Here is a 14,572-nt window from a genome sequence, read left to right as displayed (position 1 = left end):
CTTTTGGACCTAGGCCTTCAGTGTGTGACAGGTTAGTACAGTGGTGAAGCTATTGGACCTAGGCCTTCAGTGTGTACCAGGTTTGTGATGCTGAAAGGACCAGTAGCGAAGTGTGGGTAAAATCCCTGGGGAACCCAGAAAAAAAAGCCATATTACAAGATACATTACCAGTCAAAAGTTTGGACACACCTACTCATTCAAGGGTTTTTCTTTATTTTTACTATTTTCCACATTGTTTAAATAATAGTGAACACATCAAAACTATGAAATAACACACATGGAATCATGTAGTAACCAAAAAAGTGTAAAACAAATCAAAATATATTTATATTTTAGATTCTTCAAAGTAGCCACCATTTGCCTTGATGACAGCTTTGCACAATCATTTAAAATGTCTTATATTAAGCAAACCAGACAACACGATTTTCTTGTTTTTTTATTTTACGGATAGCCAAGGTCACAGTTCAACACTCAGACATAATTTACAAACGAAGCATTTGTGTTTAGTGAGTCTGCCAGATCAGAGGCAGTAGGGATGACCAGGGATGTTCTCTTGATAAATGCATGAATTAGACAATTTTCCTGTCCTGCTATGCATTCAAAATGTAATGAGTACTTTTGGGTGTCAGGGAAAATGTAAGGAGTAAAAAGTTCATTATTTTCTTTAGGAATGTAGTGGAGTGAAAGCAAAAAGTTGTCAAACATATAAAGAGTAAAATAATGTACAGATACCCCAAAAAACTGCTTACTTTACACCACTGGTGAAATCATGCACAAAGTAGCCTACAAAATCGCAAAGCACGTGACATATACTCACATGCGCGCTATACACCTAGATCCAACGGAATATAATCTGCAGCTCTCAAATCAAGAACATGCAGCTCTCAACTGGTTTTGGCATGGAGCAGCTCACATAATAATGTCATCGGTAGCCGGTAGGTAGGAAAGACATTTCAACATATGATCTAGGAGTAAATGCTAGCTAAGGCAACAATGGGTATGCAAACCAGGTATTGAAAAAGTTTGGTCCGAAGTCTTGGTTAGTAGGCTATTTGTGATGTGCAATTCAGTCAACATGTGCTGTTTGCATCAGGGGCGTAGGCATGAATAGGCCCTACCAGGCCTACCGAATCAGATTGAGCAAAACAAAAAATAATACATTACTATTACAAAGAACACAGTTCCTCTCACCAGATGATGGTAATTTGAAACAACCCTTTCCTACAGTCAATGACCAAAAGCTCCCTTGGCCTCATGAGTAGAATATATTCATATGTTTTATAATTAATCAAGTTGTTTTTTTATTATGAAAATCTGGTATTTCTATGTCAAACAGTTTTGTTTTATTTCTGTCTTCTGAGATATATGAAGTGTAATATTGGGATGCTAACCAAACAACAGTGCAGGGCATGCTCACTAAATTAAAGGGCAACAAACTACAGAATCTGAATTTCTTTGATTTTTCCGAGACCTCAAAAGTCATCCCCTGATGTGGTTTAAGCATTGTTGTGAACACAGAACATCCAATTGAGTTGTTTTTCTATTAGAAAAGTGTGAAAAAACTGGGGTGAACCGGAAATCTGGAAAAAGAAAAAACCAAGAAAATGGAATTTGTGAAAAATCAGCAATAGTCAAAAAATACAACCAGATTTTAAAAGGCCCTACCAAATTAACCCTTTATAAAGCATCACATTCGGTTATAGATGATTCGTAACACATTTATCTAGTGTTTATGAAGGCTTTATGAAGCCTTTATAAGCTGCATGTCATTTAAAGCGGGACTGTTTTTAAGTGCTTTGTCAGCACAGGACCTTATGTATTTCTATATTTATTGTAAATATTTGTAGCTCTGTCCTTGAGCTGTTCTTGTCTATTATTGTTCTATATTATGTCATGTTTTGTGTGGACCCCAGGAAGGACAGTTGCGGCTTGTGTGTGTGTGTGTGTGTGTGAGAGAGAGAGAGAGAGAGAGAGAGAGAGAAAGAGAGAGAGAGAAAGAGAGAGAGAGAGAGAGAGAGAGAGAGAGAGAGAGAGAGAGAGAGAGAGAGAGAGGACAGAGTAAGGTAAGGTATATAGGTGGTATGTAGGGATCTCAGAAGAACAGTCAGAGAGACATGAATGATAAAGACTTTCTACTTGAGCTTCTCCAACTTGATACTTTCTGGATGATTAGATGATCAATTTTCCAATCATTGTGTACTAGTGAGGAAGATTACAAATGCGTGTTTATTCTTGCACATAAGAGTTGACAGGGATAACAATTGAATTACTGTCATTCAGTTTATAATGCTGTTTAAGAGCAGTTGCCACAGTAACCTTTTACGCTCATCATCTAGATCCTTACTTTTCCGATTCAGTCTTTTCCGATTCAGTCTTGTCCGATTCAGTCTTTTCCAATTCAGTCTTCTTAGAAATGAGTAAGGAGGGGTTGAATACTGTACATTTATGTATGTTTGCTCAGGGATCCAAGATGGCGTAGCAGTCAAACGTCTTTGTCCTTCGTCTTGTCGTGTCCCATGTATATATATATATTTTTTTTTATATATATATTTTTATATATTTTTCTTCGCACGTTTTTTAAATATTTTTCTAAACCTAAACTTCAAAATACTTTCCTGCAACCCGCCTCACCCAATGTGGTGTGGATCTGCTTTTTTCTAAGGTATTATTCTTTACCTCTGAATCCGAATCCCCCAACAGAAGCTAGCCAGCTAACTAGCTAGTAGTCAGCTAACCACTGCTAGCGGTCATCAGCTACCTTTAGCTCGGACGCGATTCAAACCAGAGCATACCGGACCTATTTTCTCTCCATATCCCCGGATTCCTACCGCAAGCTCTGAACCTTCTCACCTGGATCATCGCAGCTGGCTAGCTGCAATCCGAGTGACTACTCCTGGCTAACGTCTCTGTCCTGAAGCAAGCACCAATTAGTCTGGAGCTAGCCCATGCTAGGCCCATCTCCCCTGGCTAGCTGAAGAGGTCCATCACCCACTCCAGGACCCCTTTTACTGCCGGTACGGGGTACGGAACCCCGCCGATTCTTCACGACTGGACTACCGACGTAATCTGCTCGAGGGGGTTACTCAACTGGCTCCTATGTCGTGACGTTCCCTGAATGCCAATCTGCTAGCCTGCTAGCCGCGGCCCGCTAGCTGTCTAGAGCATATCAGACTGTTAGCTAATAGGTCCATCGGCCAATTTCTCGTGCCACTATTCCTATTTTGCTAATCGGCCTGGGCCACTTTTACCTCACGAATCCCTACTTATCCATCACGACTGGACTACCGACGTAATCTGCCCGAGGGTTTTTTTTCCAACAGGCCCCTTTGTCGCGACGTCCCCTGAATGCCCATGTGCTAGCCTGCTAGCCGCAGTCCGCTAGCTGTCTAAAGCATATTGGATTGTTAGCTGAATAGATCCATTTGCCAATTGGACTGGACCCCTCTGCAACATGGAACACTACTAATCCATCATGACTGGTCTATCGACGGAACCGCACAAGGAGGCTAAAACAGACTTTCCTCCATCGTGACATCCCTCTAAGGCCCTTCTGCTAGCTTGCTAGCCCCAGCCTGCTAGCTGTCTGAATCGCCGTGTCTCCAGCCAGCCCAACCATTCACTGGACCCTTATGATCACCTGGCTACGCTTGCCTCTTCCTAATGTCAATATGCCATGTTCATTACTGTTCTGGTTATTGTTTATGGTTTCATTTCACTGTAGATCCTCCAGCCCTGCTCAATATGCCTTAACCAACCATTTAGTTCCACCTCCCACATATGCAATGACAACACCTGGTTAAATGTTTCTAGAGACAATATCTCTCTAATCACTCAATGCCTAGGTTTACCTCCAATGTACTCACATCCTACCATACCTTTATCTGTACATTATGCCTTCAATCTATTCTATCGCGCCCAGAAACCTGCTCCTTTTACTCCCTGTTCCGAACGTGCTAGACGCCAGTACGTATAGCCTTTAGCCGTACCCTTACCCTACTCCTCCTCTGTTCCTCTGGTGATGTAGAGGTTAATCCAGGACCTGCAGTGCCTAGCTCCACTCCTATTCCCCAGGTGCTCTCATTTGTTGACTTTTGTAACCGTAAAAGCCTTGGTTTCATGCATGTTCACATTAGAAGCCTCCTCCCTAAGTTTGTTTTATTCACTGCTTTAGCACACTCTGCCAACCCAGATGTCTTAGCCATGTCTGAATCCTGGCTTAGGAAGACCACCAAAAACTCTGAAATTTCCATACCTAACTATAACATTTTCCGCCAAGATAGAACTGCCAAAGAGGTCGGAGTTGCAATCTACTGCAGAGATAGCCTGCGGAGTTCTGTCTTATGATCCAGGTCTTTACCCAAACAATTCGAGCTTCTACTTTTAAAAATCTACCTTTCCAGAAACAAGTCTGTCACCGTTGCCGCTTGCTATAGACCACCCTCTGCCCCCAACTGTGCCCTGGACACCATATGTGAATTGATTGCCCCCCATCCATCTTCAGAGTTCGTTCTGTTAGGTGACCTAAACTGGGACATGCTTAACACCCCGGCCCTCCTACAATCTAAGCTTGATGCCCTCAATCTAAAAAATTATCAATGAACCTACCAGGTACAACCCCAAATCTGTAAACACGGGCACCCTCATAGGTATCATCCTAACCAACCTGCCCTCCAAATACACCTCTGCTGTTTTCAACCAAGATCTCAGTGATCACTGTCTCATTGCCTGCATCCATAATGGGTCTGTGGTCAAACGACCACCCCTCATCACTGTCAAACGCTCCCTAAAACACTTCAGCAAGGAGACCTTTATAATCGACCCGGCCGGGGTATCCTGGAATGATATTGTCCTCATCCCGTCAGTAGAGGATGCCTGTTTATTCTTTAAAAGTGCCTTCCTCACCATCTTAATTAAATAAGCATGCTCCATTCAAAAAAAATGTAACCAGGAACAGATATAGCCCTGATATGCAACTTTTCAGGTAAGTTAGGAACCAATATACACAGGCATTTAGGAAAGCTAAGGCTAGCTTTTTCAAACAGAAATTTGCATCCTGTAGCACAAACTCAAAAAAGTTCTGGAACACTGTAAAGTCCATGGAGAATAAGAGCACCTCCTCCCAGCTGCCCACTGCACTGAGGCTAGGAAACACTGTCACCACCGATAAATCCACTAGAATTGGAAATTTCAATAAGCATTTTTCTATGGCTGGCCATGCTTTCCACCTGGCTACCCCTACCCCGGTCAACTGCCCGGCACCCCCCACAGCAACTCGCCCAAGCCTCCCCCATTTCTCCTTCACCCAAATCCAGATAGCTGATGTTCTGAAAGAGCTGCAAAATCTGGACCCATACAAATCAGCCGGGCTAGACAATCTGGACCCTCTCTTTCTAAAATGATCTGCCGAAATTGTTGCAACCCCTATTACTAGCCTGTTCAACCTCTCTTTCGTATTGTCTGAGATTCTCAAAGATTGGAAAGCTGCCGCGATCATCCCCCTCTTCAAAGGGGGAGACACTTTAGACCCAAAATGCTACAGACCTGTATCTATCCTACCCTGCCTTTCTAAGGTCTTCGAAAGCCAAGTTAACAAACAGATTACCGACCCTTTCGAATCCCACTGTTCCTTCTCCGCTATGAAATCTGGTTTCAGAGCTGGTCATGGGTGCACCTCAGCCACGCTCAAGGCCCTAAACAATATCATGACCGCCATCGATAAGAGACATTACTGTGCAGCCGTATTCATCGACCTGGCCAAGGCTTTTGACTCTGTCAATCACCACATTCTTATCGGCAGACTAAACAGCCTTGGTTTCTCAAATGACTGCCTCGCCTGGTTCACCAACTACTTCTCTGACAGAGTTCAGTGTGTCAAATCGGAGGGCCTGTTGTCTGGACCTCTGGCAGTCTCTATGGGGGTGCCACAGGGTTCAATTCTCAGGCGAACTCTCTTCTCTGTATACATCAATGATGTCGCTCTTGCTGCTGGTGATTCTCTGATCCACCTATACGCAGACTACACCATTCTGTATACTTCTGGCCCTTCTTCGGACACTGTGTTAACTAACCTCCAGTCGAGCTTCAATGCCACACAACTCTCCTTCCAATGCCTCCAACTGCTTTTAAATGCAAGTAAAACTAAATGCATGCTATTCAACCGATCGCTGCCCGCACCTGCCCGCCCGTCCAGCATCACTACTCTGGACGGTTCTGACTTAGAATATGTGGACAACTACAAATACCTTGGTGTCTCGTTAGACTGTAAATTCTCCTTCCAGACTCACATCAAACATCTCCAAACCAAAATTAAATCTACAATCGGCTTCCTATTTCGCAACAAAGCATCCTTCACTCATGCTGCCAAACATACCCTCGTAAAACTGACCATCCTACCGATCCTCGACTTCGGCGATGTCATTTACAAAATAGCCTCCAACACTCTACTCAACAAACTGGATGCAGTCTATCACAGTGCCATCCGTTTTGTCACCAAAGCCCCATATACTACCCACCATTGCGACCTGTATGCTCTCGTTGGCTGGCCCTCGCTTCATACTCGTCGCCAAACCCACTGGCTCCAGATCTTCTACAAGTCTCTGCTAGCTAAAGCCCAGCCTTATCTCAGCTCACTGGTCACCATAGTAGCACCCACCCGTAGCACACGCTCCAGCAGGTGTATCTCACTAGTCACCCCCAAAGCCAATTCCTCCTTTGGCCGCCTTTCCTTCCAGTTCTCTGCTGCCAATGACTGGAAGAACTGCAAAAATCACTGAAGCTGGAGACTCATATCTCCCTCACTAGCTTTAAGCACCAGCTGTCAGAGCAGCTCACAGATCACTGCACCTGTACATAGCCCATCTGTAATATAGCCCATCCAACTACCTCATCCCCATACTGTATTTATTTATTTATTTATTTATCTTGCTCCTCTGCACCCCAGTATCTCTACTTGCACATTCATCTTCTGCACATCAATCACTCCAGTGTTTAATTGGTATATTGTATTTACTTCGCCACCATGGCCTATTTATTGCCTTACCTCCCTTATCTTACCTAATTTGCACACACTGTATATAGATTTTTTTCTACTGTATTATTGACTGTATTTTTGTTTATTCCATGTGTAACTCTGTGTTGTTGTATGTGTTGAACTGCTTTGCTTTATTCTTGGCCAGGTCGCAGTTGTAAATGAGAACTTGTTCTCAACTAGCCTACCTTGTTAAATAAAGGTGAAATAAAAAAAGCAAAAATAAAATAGAGCAGCTGAGAGCTTTATGAGTGGGACTGGTGCCGGGTGTTCAGATAGGGTTTACAGTGTAATACGTGGCTGTGTAATTAGAGTGTGTTTATGTTTGTCTGTCTGTGTGTGTGTGCAAGTGTGTGAGTGTGTGTGTGTTTATGTGTCAGACAATCAGACAGTCAGCTCTCCCGTGAAGCAGAGAGAGGGGAGATGCTGTCCTGTCCTGTCACTTCAGAAGAGGTACTGGATAACTGGGAGAGAGGTGGTAGGTCGATTGGTTGGTTGGTTGGTCGTGTGGGTGATTGAATAATAACCTCCAGTATTGTACCGTACAGCCTCTCACAATACATCCCCCTCAGGCCAACTCCCCCGCTACGTTTCAAATGCATCCTATTCCCTATAGCACACTTCATATGGGGATAGGGTGCTATTTGGGACGCACACCCATTTCATCATTTTATCACGTCACTTCACACTGGGCACACATTGCAATATACATAATCTCTTTATTTAGGTTGACAGCATGACATTGAAACAATGACGTTGATTCAAACATACAATTCTACTATCAACATTGACACAAGGTCAAATAAAATATGTCTAATCAAATATAAAAATCGATGTAATTTCAACCACCCAATATATCTTGAATATTGAATGTTTTTTTGGTTTCTATGTGGAATGTTCTATGCAATTTAAATGTATGTTGAAATTAGATTGCTATAACAACCTGTTAGTCAGGTTAAGTCAATGTATTTTCCGCGTTGATTCCATGTCACAATATGATGACAAATTACGTTGAAACAACATTGATTCAACCAGTGTGTGCCCAGTGGGTTATCATTTGGCACAAAAGCCCTAGAATTATTAGACACTTTTCTGTTCACTACTCTGTCAATAATGCCTTTAATGGAAAAAGGCTCTTCAGAATGACCAGCAGCGAATGGCATGTTAATTCAGAATTAAACAGGGTTGTGTCCAAAATGGTGCCCTATTCCTTATATAGTGCACTACTTTTGACCAGGACCTATGTAGGGGATAGGGTGCCATTTTGGATATAGCGAGGCTTTCACATTCATACACTTGGCTTCCGCAGTGTGTTCAGCCTGCTTTAAATGAGCCGCTTTATTGATAGAACGTTACATTCACTGAAGTGAGAGGGATGGAAATCCATCTCGGTCCTGATTGCTTCATCTGGGAGAATGCACAAATGTATAGCTGTGTGTTGTGTGAGAGGAATCCCAATGAGGTGATGATGGAGGACAGAAGCTCTCGTCCCTCAAATGCCAAATTAGATGCCTTTTTTCCAAAATTATGTTTGGTTTATTTCCCTTCTAGGATAAATAAAGTAGATCAAGCTATTTTCCTTTTGGAGAAAAGACTGTGTGTAAAAGCAGTTCAGAAGAGGCAGGACATCTCCTTGACTCCAGATTGAGAGGTCCACTGGACACTGGGTAGGCTTGCAAAATTGCAGTAACTTTCCAAAAAATCCAAGCTTTTTCAAAAATCCAGAAAGTTACCGGAATTTTGCAACCCCACTGCGATGTCAAACAATACTTTAACAGAGCAATATTCAATGTGGGTTTCAGGCTATGGCTGCCCTTCCCATTGTCCCCAAGTGGATGTTTTGTGCCCACAGACAGATAGAGTTAAACCTTCCTTCCGTATCTTCTGTAGATAGACAAGTGGAGGAGTGATGTGACCTTTCCATCTGCCCCTGGGGACAGGAAAATGAGGATCTTTCCCTGACAAAAGATTGAAAAACGGCAGCCGGTAGGCTTCTGTTGCTAGGCAGCAAGGCCTCACAGTGACAGTGTGTCAACAATAAAAGACAAATGAAAAATAGATTGCATTTCAGTGCGTTTGAGAATGGACACAATGGAATCAGCGATGTAGAGGCTCGTACTGTATGTATGACTGCATGACTTTGTAACCATTTTGTAACCATGGTTGCAACATAGCTTTTCAGAAGACATGAGAGCTGGTAGTAAAGGCTAAGTATGCATCCCAAATGGCAGCCTATTCCCTATTCCCTATGTAGTGCACTACATTGGGAATAGGGTGCTATTTGGGACGCACAAACAGTTAGAACATGGCTATACACATCATGGCAAGACAGCATCCAATTGTCACCTTTGGTATGTGTCAATAGACAGCCCAGCCATTATTATATCTGACTCATACATACAGCAGTCAAAGGCAATGTTAGGATTGGAATCAAATACTAGGGATACCTCCCAAATGGCACCCTATTCCCTATATACTGTGTCACACCCTGATCTGTTTCCCCTGTCTTTTTGCTTGTCTCCACCCCCTCCAGGTGTCGCCCATCTTCCCCATTATCCCCAGTGTATTTATACCTGTGTTCTCTGTTTGTCTGTTGCCAGTTCCTTTTGTTTCATCAAGCCTACCAGCGTTTTTTCTAGTTTTCCCAGTTTTTACCATTCTGCCTGCCCTGACCCTGAGCCTGCAGGCTGTTCTGTACCTTTCGGACTCTGCTTTGGATTACTGACCTCTGCCTGCCCTTGACCTGTTGTTTGCCTGCCCGCCTGTTTTAGTAATAAACCTTTGTTACTTCGAAACTGTCTGCATCTGGGTCTTCTCCTTAGCCTTGACAGTATGAACTGACCACGACAGACCCAGCAGACTCGGACCAGCTCCACAATGCCATCATTGGAAGGCACGAGGAGTTGCTTCGTGGTCTTATGGAAGGGTTTCAGATCTTGGCCAAAACGCCATGACCGCGCATTGAACACATTGCTGGAGCAATTCCGCGGGTTGTCTGTCAGGCAACCTACCACGATGGTAACCTCCCAGCCCCTTAGTAACCCGGCTGTTAGCAGCGCGGGCTCCCCGGCCGCGCTCGGGAACCTGTCGGGCAATTCTCGCACAATGTTCTCTCATCATCGAGCTGCAGCCCTCCTCCTTCCCCTCTGTCCACTCAACGACTGCGTACCTCATCATGCTGATGTCGAGAAGGGCTCTCGCATGTGCTACGGCTGTGTGGTAACAACAGTCGTATGCTTCAGTCTGGAAGAGTTGGTGACGGAGGTGAAGAAGGTTTCGATTCTCCGTTGTACGGGAGTGAGGCTGCCCGGAGGTTACTCCAGCTTCGGCAAGACTCCCGCAGTGTGGCAGACTATGCGGTGGATTTCCGCATGTTGGCAGCTGGAAGTGCAGGAACGTGTCGAACAGCGATTCCGGGTTCCAGGCACTTTCCCTCTCCACCGTCTCATCGACGGCCCACCTGTTTTTGTAGTAAACTTTTGTTACTTCGAAACTGTCTGCATCTGGGTCTTCTCTTGAGTCTTGACAATACTGCACTACTTTTGACTAGATCCCTATGGGCCCTGGTCAAAAGTAGTGCACTATATAGGGAGTAGGGTACCATTTGGGATGCACACTAGGTCTACTTCAAATTGACGAACTGAACTAATAATATTGAGATAGAATTTAATTATGCAGTCTATTCGAAATGTGTTGACTTGTTATTGGTGGATTGTACTTGGCCTCTGTGGTGTTCTGACCTTAGCAGAGTGTTGTGAATGAATCCATACAGCATTATCGTCATGTGCTATTCAACAACGCCGACCAAAATGGACGTTTGATTGCTCGTTCATAGACTTTTATTGCCCCTAGTCAGAACACTTTACCCTTGACGATGCTGTCATGACAATGTAATCACCGTGACAATGTTGTCACGCCCGCAGGGTCCAAAGGGATTACTGAGCTCATGGTCAGGTGAAACAGGAGCTTGGGGCTGTGCCACAAATGGCACCCTGTTTCCTATATAGTGGGTAATCTGGTCACAAGTAGAGCACTAGGGTGCCATTTGTGATGCAACCAGGATCATATAGACTCGGGGGATTCAGGAGTTGCGTGTGACAGAAAGACAGCTTGTTGATGATGGCAATATCAGCAATATTTAAACTGGTTAACACACTGTGCATTTTAGAACAGCACGGGCGAGACAGCTGAAGCAGGACGTAGAGAGAAGAGAAGGAGATGGAGGGATAGAGGAAGAGAGTTGGCAGGCAGGGAGGCAGCGATTCACACATACACCTGTTTCCTAGTGATGGTGTGAGTGGGAGACAGAGAGGGTTGAGAGTGGAGGAGTGAAGAGACTGAGATGACCCACAATAGAGTCCCTGTTCCTCAGCACCTGCCTCTCCCTCCCTCCCTCCCTCCCTCCTCCCCTTCCCTCTACCAACCACAAAACAGGCCCCCTCTTAGAACAGGCTTCAGTGGCTTTAAAGGGGATGGTATATCCTCTCTCTCTCTATCTGCATTTAAAGCTCTGACTCAGACCAACAAAGAGGGCTTTTTACTGTTGAGTTTAAAGCCAAAAGCATCTATCTAATATCTGCCAGGTAAGCTACTTCCTCCCACCAGTGGTTTTTGAGGTTGTCTGTCTCCCAGTTCATAAAATGCCACCTGCATGCTGCCATTATCTAACATCTCTACACAGGCTCCACTAGTCTACCAGAGATGGCATCTACATCCCTTTTCCTGAAAAAAGACACAGTTCTTTAAGGGCGTTCTTTCTGTGAAATCCACTTTGCTTCCTCTTAGGAAATCAATGAAGAATAAAAGAAAAGAAAGCATGGGAAGATGTTGAAAAGCAATCTTCTACAAGGACACACGTTTCTCCCCGTAAATGGTCATTCTCCCCATCTTGAAATACAGCATGCAGGTTTGAACATAATAATTACCATGATTGCATTGGTTTATCTGCTGTCTTTGCTGCCAGTTTTTTAGGGGGTTTTGCCTACAAATATTGTAAAGTGCTTTGCATCACCTGTTTATCATCCTGTTCAAGAGTCCTTACATACTTAAACAATAAAACAAAAATCAAAGAAAACTCAGAAACTCAGCAAAAAAAGAAACGTCCCTTTTTCAGGACCCTGTCTTTCAAAGATAATTCGTAAAAATCCAAATAACTTCACAGATCTTCATTGTAAAGGGTTTAAACACTGTTTCCCATGCTTGTTCAGTGAACCATAAACAATTAATGTACATGCACCTGTGGAACGGTTGTTAAGACACTAATAGCTTACAGACGGTAGGCAATTAAGGTCACAGTTATGAAAACGTAGGACACTAAAGAGGCCTTTCTACTGACTCTGAAAAACACCAAAGGAAAGATGCCCAGGGTCCCTGCTCATCTGCGTGAACGTGCCTTAGGCATGCTGCAAGGAGGCATGAGGACTGCAGATGAGGCCAGGGCAATAAATTGCAATGTCCGTACTGTGAGACGCCTAAGGCAGCGCTACAGGGAGGACAGGACGGACAGCTGATTGTCCTCACAGTGGCAGACCACATGTAACAACACCTGCACAGGATCAGTAAATCCGAACATCACACCTGCGGGACAGGTACAGGATGGCAACAACAACTGCCCGGGTTACACCAGGAACACACAATCCCTCCATCAGTGCACCCTCGTGTGGTACCCTTCCTGCAGGCTCATCCTGACATGACCCTCCAGCATGACAATGCCACCAGCCATATTGCTCATTCTGTGCCTGATTTCCTGCAAGACAGGAATGTCAGTGTTCTGCCATGGCCATCTCAATCCCATTGAGCACGTCTGGGACCTGTTGGATCGGAGGGTGAGGGCTAGGGCCATTCCCCCCAGAAATGTCCGGGAAGTTGCAGGTGCCTTGGTGGAAGAGTGGGGTAACATCTCACAGCAAGAACTGGCAAATCTGGTGCAGTCCATAAGGAGGAGATGCACTGCAGGACTTAATGCAGCTGGTGGCCACACCAGAGACTGACTGTTACTTTTGATTTTGACCCCCCTTTGTTCAGGGACACATTATTCCATTTCTGTTAGTTACATGTCTGTGGAATTGTTCAGTTTATGTCTCAGTTGTTGAATCTTGTTATGTTCATACAAATATTTACACATGTTAAATGCAGTTGATAGTGAGAGGACGTTTCTTTTTTTGCTGAGTTTATAACTAATCCCATTGTATACAGTGTATATAAAGCAGACTACTTGGGCTCAGCCGAAACTCGGAATACCTGAGTTATTATCTATTTAGTGCACAAATTTTGACCTATGGTATGGACAGTAAATAGGGAATAGGGTTGTCATTTGCGATGCTTTGATACGTTTCTGTGAAGGTGGTGGACCATGGCTTGTGGCATCATGTAGGGATGAAAGAGCCATTACAACCCATCTGGGTCATGGCATGTGGCTACACATGCAGACACATGTCGAGCAGGTTGACGTTTATTGTCATGAGTCTTGTCCTGGAGGCTGAGTGATTTCCCCTTGTCGGATATTACATTTACTGTTAGATGAATTGCATGGCTGTCTAGCACCATTATCATATTTACAGTTAGAAATCTAGCTAATGTGTTTTGAGTTCTCGCTTCCACAGGTGGTAAATAGCCTAGGCCATTATGCACAAAAAACATTCAGGCAAATGAATCAATAAAGAGCCAAAAAGAAATGTTGCAAATAAAAATATATCCATCATGCATTCTATGAACTAACTTCATGTCTTGCTTGGCACTGGATAAAGTCAGTCTCTAGCCCTACCACTTAGCTACCTTGCTTCAAAGTATAGCCATCTGATATCTGATTCAGTGAATGAGGGATTTTTTTATTTTTTTTTATAACTTTTTGGTTGTAGTCATACGTCATATGACTACAAGAGAGAGCTACTGGGTGTGTCGACTTTTATTCCAGCCCCACTCGAACACACCAGATTCTACAAATCAACTGCTCAACAGGACCTCATTAAGCTGACTTGGGTGTGTGTTGAGCAGTGATGGATCAAACGTCTGCACACCCAGTGGTCTAACTCTCCAAATGGAGAGTTGACCACATATGTTTTATACAGTAACAGTGTTGTATATTTGACTTTAGGGCATTTTTTCCACAGTGGTATCATTATGATATTGAGTAGCATTAGTTGTTGGTTTTGATTCAAAGCCAAAATTCAGAAAACCTAGAGTGATCCAGCTAATGATTAGCCCATATGCATATGATCAACCCCATGCTGCAGCCATCTATAGCCTAGCCACTATGCAACTACATCCGTTAGGCTACAGGAGAATGTACATTGCTAATGCTCATTGCTAAGATAGCACACCTGCCTGATAATATGAGCCATGTAGGCTATAGCCTTTTGTGAAAGAGCCGGTCCTAAAAATACTACTTTTTGCCAACGTGGGCTCATTTCTGGAGGGGAATATTAGCAGGTGTGTGGAGCACAGACCTCAAAATGTGTGTTAAATTACATTCCAAGTGGCATTAGAAAGGTCTTAAGTCTTAAATTCAACTTCATGGAGCCTGCTGATAGCCCAGCTGCAAAGTCA

The sequence above is a fragment of the Salmo trutta genome, chromosome 2 (genome assembly GCF_901001165.1).
Source record: "Salmo trutta chromosome 2, fSalTru1.1, whole genome shotgun sequence".
Classification (NCBI taxonomy): domain Eukaryota; kingdom Metazoa; phylum Chordata; class Actinopteri; order Salmoniformes; family Salmonidae; genus Salmo; species Salmo trutta.
Note: the sequence above shows the minus strand (reverse complement) of the source record.